Here is a 13,217-nt window from a genome sequence, read left to right on the forward strand (position 1 = left end):
GAGGAAGCAGTGGGTCTAATCCCCCAGTGAGAAAACTACTGCTTCTTAAGTTTTCACAAAATGTTCTTGTCTTCTCATTTAACTTTCTTTCTAATGTAAATACAAATTCAAACCTAGACTTAATATAGGTGGGTTTTTCCCCCCTCTATCCGAGTGATGTCACAAATCAACATAAAATCAATGATCCAAAATGCTCGGTGGGTAAAGATAATCCTAAGTATTTCTGGATGGTGAATTGGTATGTAAAAAATTGCATTGACTACCATGTGTTCTGGGGCTGGCTCTTTGACTGTATGTGTACAATGATGCAAAGTTAAAACAGAGCCTGGAAATTTCGTTCTACATCTAACTACTGAAATCAGTGTTTCAATCTCTTAGTGGAAATTTTCAGTTGCTTGAGTCTGTATTTGAGAAATTTTTTTTATGTTCAACATCATTTATGTTGTATTACAACACATGTAGAACTGATAACCTGTGGCATACTTTTCCAGAACACTCTCTCTCTCTTTACACATATATGTATATGTACATGTATATGCATATGTATACATATATATGTAAGTGTGTGTGTGTGCTATATATATATATATATATATATATATATAAACAGGTGTATATATAATGTATAATATATACATGCAATGATTGTGACATGCATAAATATTTTTTAAACACAACAGTGGCCTATTCACATCTTTTGATTATGCTTCTATTTACTTAGTTTGGCATAAAAATGAGCCTCTATATCATGTGGAAAATATATAAATGTTATCTGGTATTGCTCTTAGATGTAAGGCTAATTAATGCTAAATCACAAACAAACAATATTTTAAATAACTTTTTATAGAGCACAAGCCACAGCTCTTTGGGCTGCAGGAAGGATGGTACCTTGGAGGAATTCAAAGGTCAGGGATTCTTTTTTACCCCTCGCTGTTTCAAAACATATGAATCATGGAACTTTAGAGTGAGAATGAATGTACCTAACCCCCAAATTTTATTTCACAGATAAACAAATTGAGGACCAGCAAGATGAGTCAACTCATGCAAGGTCACACAGCTATTTGGTAGCAAAAACAAGATTAAAGTGTAGGCCTTTTTCTCCTTCCGCATATCAGGCTTTCAAGGGTGTCCCAGAGTGAGCCAAACCAATCCCTGAGAGGCCAGACCACTCTGTACTGCTTCTCTCTGTTGTAGTCTCTTTCTGCCTTGCAGCATGGAGTAATTCAGGAGACTGCACAAATACTGAAAAAATGTCAGGCAAAGATATTAAGTTTCTATATGATAAGAAAAAATAACGGCTTGCAGCCCTGGAACACTAGGAACCCAAGATCAAAACATTAAGCCAAGTGCAGCAGGGATTATGGCTACAGTACAGAAGGAGTTGGGGAGGAGCCACTGGTTGGCTGGTCGGTTAAGCATCCAACTCTTGATCTCAGCTCAGGTCACGATCTCACGGTTCGTGAGTTGGAGCTCCATGTTGGGCTCTGTGCTTACAGCACAGAACCTGCATGGGATTCTCTCTCTCCCTCACTCTCTGCCTCTCCCCTGCACACACACACACACACACATACACACACACTCACACACACTCCCAAAATAAATAAATAAACATTAAAAAAAAAAAAAAAGAAGTTGGGGAGAATAGAAGGTAAATTAACTGTAGGAAAAGGAGTCCTAAAAATGTCCTTTGGCTCAGTCTTGACCCGTCCCCTGGATCTCATCTCCATAGTGACTATCAATCTGGGGACACCTGTGTGGGAAGTTTCCACCTTGTAAGAGAACACGTAAGATAATCATGAGCAGCCTGTTGGTAGAAATACGGTTGGTAAAAATGTTGTGGTTTAGTTTCAGACGGAAATGAGGAACACGTTATAGGAAACTGGAAGAAAGGGGATCCTTGTTAAAAAGTGGCAGAGTTTGGCTGATTTCTAGTGTTTTGTGTTCTAGTGTTCTTGTGCCTTGTAGGACTCGCAAACAATGAAATTCTCAATTTAGCTAAGGAGCTTCGTATGCAAAGTGTTGAAAGAGCGACTTGATCCCTCCTAAGGGCTTACTGTAAAATGAAGGAAAGATATCAATTGAAGACAGAACTGTTCAACAAAAAAGAACCAGAACTTGAGATCTGGATAATTTGCAGGCTATACATATTGCAAAGAATAAAGTTTGCTCTGAAGAGATCACGGAGGGTGTGCGCTAAGCAACCAGAAGGGTCATGGGTCCGACTCATGAGTTTAATCAGCAGAGACCAAGAGAGATGGGATTATATTGGCAAAACCCTTACAGGTTTTAACTAAAGGGGACAGGGAAAGCTGGAAGGGAAAGAATGAAAGCTGTTGGACTTTTTAGATTCTACAAGATGAGACTGTAGGGCTACTTAGCTACAAATGTGTGCTATCCTTCCAGAAAAGGGAAGGAGAATCCCGAAGGCAATTTAGAGGTCAGCAGGGCTGCCATTCCACCCCAGGTCCAGAGTGCACAGGCCAGCGGTCTGGAAGGAACAGGGAGGGGCAAAGCTGTCTCTACCGCTGTGTCAAAGGACAGGACCCCTGCAGAGATCCACAGCCTGCGCTGTCCTTCTTACCCCTACAGAGAGCCTCAGTACCTTGCACAGCCATGGGGGTGACACTGTCATGGCAGTGAGCCTGGAGGGCAGAGCATCGAGCCAAAGACAAGTATTCTCGAGCCGTAAGAGCTCATGGAATTCACCTTGCTAGGTTTTGGACTTGCTTGGGACCTGTTACCTTTGCCTTCTTTCCAACTTCTCTCTTTTGGAATGGGAATGTCTGTCTTGTGCTTGTCCCACCATTGTATCTTCAAAGCACATACCTTGTTTGGTTTTACAGATTTACAGCTAGAGGGGAATTTTTGCCTCAGGATAAATAGCACCTCAAATCTCATTCAGATTTCATTTAGATGAGACTGGACTTTAGATGTTAGAAACGATGCCGTAATGAGTTAAGACACTGGGGGCTATTGGGATGTACTGCATGTATTTTGCACACAACAAGGACATATTTGGAGGGAGGCAAGGGGCAGAATTCTCTGGACTGAATTGTATCTCCTCTAAAATGTGTATATTGAAGTTCTAACCCCCAGTATGATAGTATTTGGAGATGGGCTTTTGGAAGGTAATTAGGCTTAGATGAGGCCATGAGGGTAGAGCCCCCATGATGGGGTTAGTATGATTATAAGAGAAAAGATCTTTCTCTCTCTCCCTCCTTCCCTCCCTCCTTTTCTGCCACATGTGGACTCAGCAAGGAGATCAATGTCAATAAACCAGGAAAAAGACTCACACCTGGAACTAAATCTTCCAGCACCTAGCTCTTGGACTGCTGGACTCCAGAACTATAAGAAATAAATGTTTGCTGTTTAAGCCACCCCGTTGGTGGCATTTTGTTACAGCAGCCCAAGCAGACTAATACAACAACCAAAAGGGCTGGGACCCTTCACAAAGAAAACACTAGCTACACAACTTGCAGCAGACAAATCTGCAAATGACATGGATAGGCAGAAATTAAAAAAAAAAATACATGCATCTCAGGATAGAAATCAGAAACACAAGTCCTAACGTAGCACTAGTATCTTTTTTTTTTAATTTTTTTTAAACATTTTACTTATTTTTGAGAGAGAGGCAGAGACAGAGCATGAACAGGGGAGGGTCAGAGAGAGGGAGACACAGAATCTGAAACAGGTTCCAGGCTCTGAGCTGTCAGCACAGAGCCCGACGCGGGGCTCGAACTCACAGAGTGTGAGATCATGACCTGAGCCGAAGTCGGCCACTTAACCGACTGAGCCACCCAGGCGCCCTAGCACTAGCATCTTTATAGAGGTCAGAGATACCTGACATATTTGGGTTTTTAAAAAGTGAGCTGAAGTACTGAGAGATCAGGCATCTCAGATCCTTTTCAAAAGCACTTCTTTTGGGAAGTCTTCCCTGACTCTTTCCCTGCAGGTTTAGGAACGTACTCCACAGAAATATTTCCGGTGACAGCAGGGTCTACCAAGCCCCATCTGAGCAGGGCAGGTAAGGATGCATATTCTTTCCTTGTCTACACTGAATGACAGGAAGAGCCAAAGTAGAGAGTCCTCACTTTTATCTCATTCCGGGCCACCCTCTAGGTAGCAAAAACCCTTCATGTAGTTTATGGCACTTTATTGTGCCTTCATTGACTCTCCTAACAAACCCTGTGAAGTGGTTGGTATCATCAGCCCATCTTAAAGATAAGAACATTGAGGCTCACAAAAGTTAAGTAACTCGCCCAAGGTCACCCCATTACTACACAGAAGAACCAGGACCCCAGCCCAAAACATCTAACTCCAGAGACGGGATGCTTAACGCTACACAGCATTGTCTCTCCAGGCATGTTCATGCGCGTGTGTGTGTACACGTGTGCACAACTGGAAGGCATGTGGCAGAAGGACAGGGGAATAAATTGTTTATGTCTATTCAAACTTTTTGAGTGAGAGTTCCACACCTGAGGGGTGGATTGCTATTGCTTATTAATAAAATAATGTATTTTGTGTTAATGCTTGTGCTTATAAAATACTTACTATTGAAAAACTCTTTCTTCCAGAAATGAAGACTGGGGGAAGATATGACACAGAAGCAATGGGGTTGGTCATTGCCGTCCCTATCCGTTCCTCCATTTATTCTGCAAATGTTCATTGAGCTCCTTTCCTGTGCTAAGCACGGCACAGGCAATGCAGGCCTCCCTGGATGAGACACCCTGTCTGCACTGGCCATCATCATGTTCAAGACTCCACTGGAGTTGATCTTCCCATGATGCCTTGTCAGGGCAGCCTCTGGCCAGATCTCTCTGGTACCTGTGTAGACCATCTCTGTGGCAGATGTAGCCTTTGCCCTGGCATTCAGCGGCAACAAGAAAGGAATGTTGCTTTCATTCTTCCCAGGCTCTACCTGGGTGTGGTGGGCGCTGCTGTCACCAGAAGGCTTCTGTAAATAAAGCCTGCTTAATCTCCTTAGCCGGATGGTAGTGTCAGCCGGCTGGGAGCCGGCAGGAAAGCAGCACCATGCTTTAGATTCCCCAAATTGTTAGAGGCCGTGGGTGAGCCACAGCAGATCCCACATGAACAGAGGGACCTGCGTTGGCTTGCCCGAGGGAGGGGAGTTGAGTTCAGGGTTTTGTCTCAGTCTGCTGTTCTGGGCATGCTCTGTGAGGCGTCTTTACCAACACAGGGGGACTGACCAAATTCCCTGGGTGCCAGGCAATTGAGCGGTTTCCAGGAGCACCAGCATTGCCCCTTCCTTCCCACTGGATAGCCCTCCAGGGTTTACATGAGAAATCTGAACTCCTCAGCCCACCCATGAGACTCACTGCAACGTGACATGCCCAGGGCTATAGAAGAGAGGGTCTCCAGAGCTTACTCAATTTGTGAGACCCTCTTTCAGAAAAAGAAAGCAAAATACCTAGGGTATTTTCCCGCAGTCTTGGAAGGGGTTCATGGCAGTGAGGGGGCCTGAAGCCTAAACTTTATAACATTATGAAAACACCCACTTTTTCGCACACTTACCTTTTTAAGGCTTTTCTCTCCTGACTCCAACCAACATGGATCCCTCCATTCCAGCCAACATTTCTACTCAGTGGGCATCTCCCATATCCTGTTTGACATTCTTACTTATGCTTCTGTGACATAAGTCTGTATGTAACATGACCATCAACTTGAGATGCTACAATTAACAATAATAATTTTTACAGTGACTATTTTACTGGGTGCCCCTGCTATGTCAATATTGTGCCAGATGCTTACATCCTGCAAGATAGTGATCTATTAAACACTATTAAGTTCGTGTTGTGTGTTACATCTCAGAGATGTTAAGTGTCTTGCCACTGACCCCATAGCAAGCAAGTAGCAAAAAAAATAGCATAACTTAAAAATTGCATTTTTCTGACTTCAAAGTCTACACTCTTTTACCTACCTACATCAAACTGCTTCTATTCCTTTCTGTGTTCTCTGTAATGTCCCCTTCAAAGCATAGTGCCAGACACCTGATACCTGGATGAAAATGGGGGCCAAATATTCACAACTTGGTATTAGAAAAATACTAGGCTTCCTAAATGTTTCCTATTTAATGGTTGTTAATTGGCATCCTAGTTCTGCTTTTTACATACATTGACCCAGCCCATGTGTATCAGTTAGCAATACTACAATGATGCTGTGGGGGAAAAAAATCTCCCTGAAATTCAATGGCATGCAACTATGAGCATTTATTCTTATGCATCTGCAGGTCAGGAGGGACTTGGCTGATAAAGGGTAGGCTCAGCTGGGCTTGGCTTGGTTTCTGACCTGCTCCTTGGGTCTTTCATCCTCCCTGGGGCAGTGGTTTTGCAGGGTAAATTCATCTCAGGACAAAGAGAGGTGCACAAGAGGATAAGGCCAACCATCGAAGCACGTTTGAGCCTTTGCCCATGTCACATTTTCTAACATATTGACCAAAAAGTCATATGGCCAAGCTCAAAGTCCACAGCCGGGGACTCCACACTGCCCACAATGAGGCCACAGTAAGGGAGAGGTCCTGACATCATTACCAGGGGTGAAGGGCTGAGACTAGCAATCAACCTACCACAGTGTAAAGTCGAAGACAAAAATGCCCACCACTCATCTTAAAACTCTCAAAATAGGCTTCCCATCAATTCAGGGTATCATGATATTCTCTTCAGAATTCTCCACTTTAAATTCCAGTACAAACAAATACATGCTATGTAACATTGTCAGAGAAGAGAAGGGAGAATAGGGAAAGCACTGAAAGGTCAGAAATGCTGGGTTACCCAGCTGCCAAGGGGAAGAAGGCCATGCAAACTGAAATCTACTCCTACGGTACTACAAAGGTAAATCTTGGGGAAATAACTCAAGCTCATTCCCAGGTGTCCTGGTCTCATTTTAAATAACCGTAGAGGAGTGCCCCCAATTCTCCACCATAAAAGATGGCTAAGGAACTTTCCAAGTCATTTGATATGAAGAAGTGAGGCAGACTACATTCTTTCCCCGAACCCGTACTGGGATTAAAAGTTTGGTGACCTACCTGTATTGGAGCTAGCAATCTGTCTGTTAAATTGGACTAATTCTAGCCTGGGGGAATGTCAGATAGACAGAGGAAAGCAAGTGGAATGCATTCACAATAAAACAAAGGAACAAAAGGTAAAATAGCACAGTGGAATTTTTGAGGAAGAACCCCCTACTTAAGTTGTCAGGGGACGCATTCTACTTTCAAGAGTGTTTTGTCATTGTCACTGGAAATTAATGTCAATGATCACTTTTTAAAAATATCTTTTAAGAAATACGTGTAGTAATGATGCGTTTTTTTAAAGAGCCCAGAAATGGATGCACCAACACAGTCAGGGGATTATTTCTGGGTAGTGGAATCAAAAGCAGTTTTTATTTCTCCTTTATTTCATTTTTACTTTCTGTTTCTCCTGTGTTGACCCCATATTAATGATATAATAAAAAGGAAAAAAGGTTTAAAAAAAAAAAGGAATAAACTTAAAAATGTTTGTTTCTAGAGTCCCTGGGTGGCTCAGTCAGTTAAGTGTCGACTCTTGATTTCAGGTCACGGCTCGTGAGTTCAAGCCCTGCATTGAGCTTGGTGCTGAAAGCGCAGAGCCTGCTTGGGATTCTCTCCCTCTTGCTCTCTGCCGCTCCCTCACTTGTGCTTTCTCTCTCAAAAATAAACAAGCACACATTTTTTAAAAAATGTTTGTTTCTAGAAATGGTTAGTCATGGAGCAACCATGTTTATAATGCATCCCAAAGTGTATTCTTCAGACACTGGTTCCCATGCTATTAATAGTTGCCTGGTAGTGGTGATGGGTTCTGTGATGAATCAATCTGGGAAGATCTGTCTTAGACCAAATTAAAACTTAATTTTATCTGTATTAGACCAAATTAAAACTTTCTTTAAAAGAAAAGAAAATAAGAGAAAAGAAAAGAAATGAAAAGAAAAGAAAAGAAAAAAGAAAGAAAAAACTGCAAGAGTGAATAGTCAAGAAGAGAGCAGAGTATAAGCAATGTTTCCAACCATACCACACCCATGATCCCTTCTTCAAGAAGTAGCTTTCCAGAGTAGCACTCCTTTGGAATTGTTGTTCGAGGCCAACATTGCCCAAATATCAATTCTGGCATAAAGAACAATAAGTTGGGGGGTTCCTGGGTGGCTTAGTCGGTTAAGTGTTTGCGGTTTAGGTCATGATCTTGCCATTCATGGGTTGGAGCCCTGCGACGGGCTCTGTGCTGACAGCTCAGAGCCTGGAGCCTGCTTCAGATTCTGTGTCTCCCTCTCTCTCTGCCCCTTCCTTGCTTGTGCTCGCTCTCTCTCTCTCTCTCTCTCTCTGAGGAATACAAAAAATAAACACTAAAAACAAAAAAGAATGACAAGTTGGTTAGGCAAGACAGTTGGACTGAATTGCTGCTAGACGGGACACCTGACCAGGTGTATTGCCCTCCCCTGTGCCTTGTGGACCCTCCTTTTCTTTCTTTCTTTCTTTCTTTCTTTCTTTCTTTCTTTTTCTTTTTTAAATTTTTTAATCTTTATTTATTTTTGAGAGAGAGAGAGAGAAGCAGAGAGAGGGAGACACAGAATCCAAAGCAGGCTCCAGGCTCTGAGCTGTCAGCACAGAGCCCAATGTGGGGCTCGAACTCACAAACTGTGAGATCATGAACTGAGCCGAAGTCGGACGCTTATGGACTGAACCATCCAGGTGACCCATGGACTCTCCTTTTCAGACCCCCTATCCATCCTGCATGCCTTCTTCTCTGCTGTCCCAGAGCTTCAGTGTCAGAACAGGCTGGTAGCCTGGACATGTTCAAACTCCTCAGTTGAGGCTAGATGCTGTTCCACTGTGCCCTCATAGTAAACTGGGCTATACCTTTACATAATTTATATCATTCATTCTTTCAAGCCATTATTCATTCAAAATGGCGTGCCTTACATGAGAAAGACACGGTGCTAGGTACTAGGGATACAGGGGTGAGAAAAACACTCTCTTTGCCTTCTTGAAGCTTAAATTCTATTCAAGAAACTTGAAGAAATACAACTGGATATTAGAAGGCTCACTGATGAGAAGGCAATAGAAGAATCAATAAGAAAAGTCATGGTTTGATCATTGTTAAAACTGGGAAGTGGATCTGTGGTTATTTTTACTGTTCTCTCTGTTTTTGTAAATGTTCAGAATTTTTCATTAAAAAAAGGTTTTTTTAAATGAAAAAAAGAATCACACAACTGTAAGCAGAGTTGTCTCTATGGCAAGTGTCCCGAAGGAGACATAGATGGTGCAATAAGAGCACATAATGAGGAGATCCCTGTAGGTAGGGGAGCTTTTCTCAGATGAACCAATGAGTGAACTGATTTCAAAAAGAACGAGCAGTTACTAAGAAGCTGCAGGACAGCGGGAGGGACAGCAGAGGGGACAGCAAGAGAGTAGAGCTTATGCTGGAGGGAGCGCCACACGCAGGGGCTGAAGGAAGCCAAAGTGACTGGAGCCCTGGGGAGGAGAGAGAAGATGCTGGGAGAGACACCAGAAAAGTAGAAGCCAGACCAGGTCTCCTCCTCCACTAGCCAGCAGTGGACCACCAAAGGAGGCAGTGAGTAGGTCCTGTTCATCTCTAGCCTTGGTCTCTAGTGTCTGCAAAACAAATGCACAAATGAATATATAAAGAATGAATGAGGGGCACCTGGGCGGCTCAGTTGGTTACGTGTCTGACTTTGGCTCAGGTCATGATCTCATGGTTCATGGGTTTGAGCCCCTCATCAGCCTCTGTGCTGACAGCTCAGAATCTGGAGACTGCTTCCGATTCTGTGTCTCCCTCTCTCTCTGCTCCTCCCCCGCTCATGCTCTGTCTCTCTGTCTGTCTCTCTCAAAAATAAATATTTGAAAAATGTTTTTAAAATGAATGAACAGGGGCGCCTGGGTGGCGCAGTCGGTTAAGCGTCCGACTTCAGCCAGGTCACGATCTCGCGGTCCGTGAGTTCGAGCCCCGCGTCAGGCTCTGGGCTGATGGCTCGGAGCCTGGAGCCTGTTTCCGATTCTGTGTCTCCCTCTCTCTCTGCCCCTCCCCCGTTCATGCTCTGTCTCTCTCTGTCCCAAAAATAAATTAAAAATGTTGAAAAAAAAAATTAAATAAAATAAAATGAATGAACAGACCATGGTTAGGCAGAGAAGCCAGTGCCACGTGCACTCAGGTGGTCAAAGTCCTCAGGTGTTCTGTCCTAAGTGACCCCCTCTGAGATATATCCATTCCTGCCTCTAAGACTAGCAGTGGTTGGCATCAGACAGCCAAAGTTCCCCACCTCTGTTGTTTCCTTCTGTGTGGAAAGCACCTCCATCCAGAGCTGTCTGTCACGGGGCATCCCTGACCCCTGCCTCTCTGCACACCCCCCCACTCACTCTGTCACAGGGGAGGCAGAGTGGTGGACTTTATTGGTGAGTCTGGAAGGAAAAACTGGATAGCCACTGCCCACAAAGCATGCTTTCTGCCCTGCTTCTCTGTGCCCTCAGATTTATACAAGGCCCTTCCCCAGGGAAGGCAGCATGGCTCAACTCTGCTGTGACTAAGTGGGCAGTCTGCCCAGTGCTGATGTTTCATATTAGTTAGCCCTCTTGCCCCTAGATATAAACCACATCCTCCAATTTATCAATACTGAAGTGATAGTTTAGCTCCTGTCACTTCCTCCTTTGTCTTATTTATTTGATGGTTCTGAATTGAGATGGAAAAGAGGAGCTTTATTTATGGAACCCTCTCAGAGACCTCTACATCAATGCTTCCACTATTCCTCCTAAGGAACACCACCCTCTGGGGCTCCCAGCATTGGCTTGGCTACCTGTCTATGGCCTCCAGGCCACAGCCCTGCTTCCCCTCAAGATTGCACTTGAACTTCCTATCTCTGCTTTTGGTCTTTGCTGGAAGATCAGACGCTCATTCTGCCATTCATTTATTTTAATAAGTTATTTAAATAAGTTTTAATAAGTTTAATAAGAAAGAAGCACATGTGAAAAACAAGATCATTTCAGAGACTAATAACCACTCTAAAAATGATAGAAGGCAATGTGATCGAGAATATCTATGGGCAACTTTAGCCTGAGTACCAGGAAGTGGAATTTAAATGCAGTCTTGAATGAGGGGTGTCTGGGTTGCTCAGTCAGTTATGTATCCATCTCTTGATTTCAGCTCAGGTCACAATCTCATGTTTCATGGGATTGAGCCCCATGCTAGGCTGCTCTGGGTGTGGAACCTGTTTGGGATTCTTTCTCTCTGTCTCCCTCTGCTGCTCCTCAACTTGTGTTCTCTCTCTCTCTCTCTCTCTCTCTCTCTCAAAATAAAATAAAATATAAATGGAAACTTGAGTGAGAAGAAAGTAGCCATGCAAACATCTAGAGGAAGAGTGCTCTGGGCAAAAAGAATGCCATTGCAAAGGGCCTGAAGTGGGAATGAGCTTGATGTGTTTGAGAAAGGAAAATAAGGATGCTGTGGCTGAAACACAGTGACAGAGGGGACCATAATGGGGGCTGAAATTAGTTTGGCCAGGGCCAAACCACACAGGGTCTTGTGGGCTGTGGTGAGGAATTTGGAGTTTGGGTCAAAGTCCAATGTGAAGCCATTGGTTGCTATCTTGGCTGGGAATCCTGGAACTTTGGTGTTCTTTTTTTTTTTTTTTAATGTTTATTTATTTTTGAAAGAGAGAGCGTGAGTGGGGGAGGGGCAGAGAGAGAGGGAGACACAGAATCTGAAGCAGGCTCCAGGCTCTGAGCTGTCAGCACAGAGCCCGACATGGGCTTTGAACTCATGAATTGCTAGATCATGACCTGAGCTGAAGTCAGATGCTTAACCGACTGAGCCACCCAGGTGCCCTGGGACTTTGGTGTTCTTGACCCTAAACTGTACTCCATCTAGCTTGAACCCTTTTTTGGAATATATCATGAAGAACACTGGTCCATTCCCTTGATATTCACTGTTCTCATAATGGGATTGTCACTCTTGTCAAATAGAAAAGTGAGATTATAATCATTAAGAGTTCCGGGGTGCCAGGGTGGCTCAGTCGTTAAGCATCTGACTCTTGATTTTGCCTCAGGTCATAATCTCATGGTTTGTGAGATGGATACCCATGCCAGGCTCCGCACTGACACTGTGGTGCCTGCTTGAGATTCTCTATCTTTCTCTCTCTCTGCCCCTCTCTTTCTTGCTCTCTCTCTCTCTCCCTCTCTCTCTAAATACATAAACTTTTAAAGTCAATAAGTAAATAAATTATTAAGCATTCCAAGTTTAAGTTCTACCCTTTCAGACATAGCCATGGGTGTTTGTTCGGTTTTTATTTGTTTTTGTTTTGAGTTTTAAGAATTACAGTAAAGGGTCAATGCTTAACCCAAACAAGTGACTCACTGATAGTAGGATATCAGGCAGTTCTGGGGAAAACCTCTGGGATCCCTTCAGGTCTCCAGACTGGGCAACCCCCTACTCTGTGTGTGCATAATTCTAGTCGGGGACAAGCTCTGAGAAAAAGAAAATACAGTAAGAGTGGGCAGGAAAAGCGAAAAGGAGTGCCAATTATTTCAGTTGAAAAAAGCCAAGAAACTGGAAGTGCATCTCCCGAAGAGAGAAACACATTGCAACATGGGTGGGGAAATCCCCTCCTTAATTAAGTGGCGCTTTGAAAGCAGACCTGAACAGAGAGGAGGGGAAACCCACAGTGTGTAAGCTGTCTTGTGGAGTTTATTGTTCAGAGCAGGTGTTATTGGGGAATATAGGTGGGAGGGGGTATAGAGGGGGAGAGACAACTCATGCTCAGCTGGGAAATGTACCACCTAAAAACTAAAGACTCCACCTTCTTCACTTTGCCTGTCAAGAACCAATTCTGGGCACTTGAAAGAGAGAGGCACCCACTAGATGTCCCGAACCCTTAAAGCAGCCCAGAATCAGCTTTATGCTCAATAACCTGATTGACTGCAGGTCTTCAGAGTCACCTGTCACTTCCTGTAGATGAGGATGAGGCTTTTGTCTCTAGTAACCAAGTCTCCCAACCAGGATAAAGCTTCAGGGGTCACAGTCTGTCTCTATCACAGGACAACTGGAATTTCCTCGATCTTAAAGAGCCCCAGGGTCACAGGGATCTCTAATGCGTGCATTTTCAGAGGACTCAGGTGAAGTGCCCCCTACTCCTCTAAGCTGCAAACCTTCTAGACTCACATATTTCCCAAATAGTTACGGTGC

The sequence above is a fragment of the Panthera leo genome, chromosome B4, assembly GCF_018350215.1.
Source record: "Panthera leo isolate Ple1 chromosome B4, P.leo_Ple1_pat1.1, whole genome shotgun sequence".
Classification (NCBI taxonomy): domain Eukaryota; kingdom Metazoa; phylum Chordata; class Mammalia; order Carnivora; family Felidae; genus Panthera; species Panthera leo.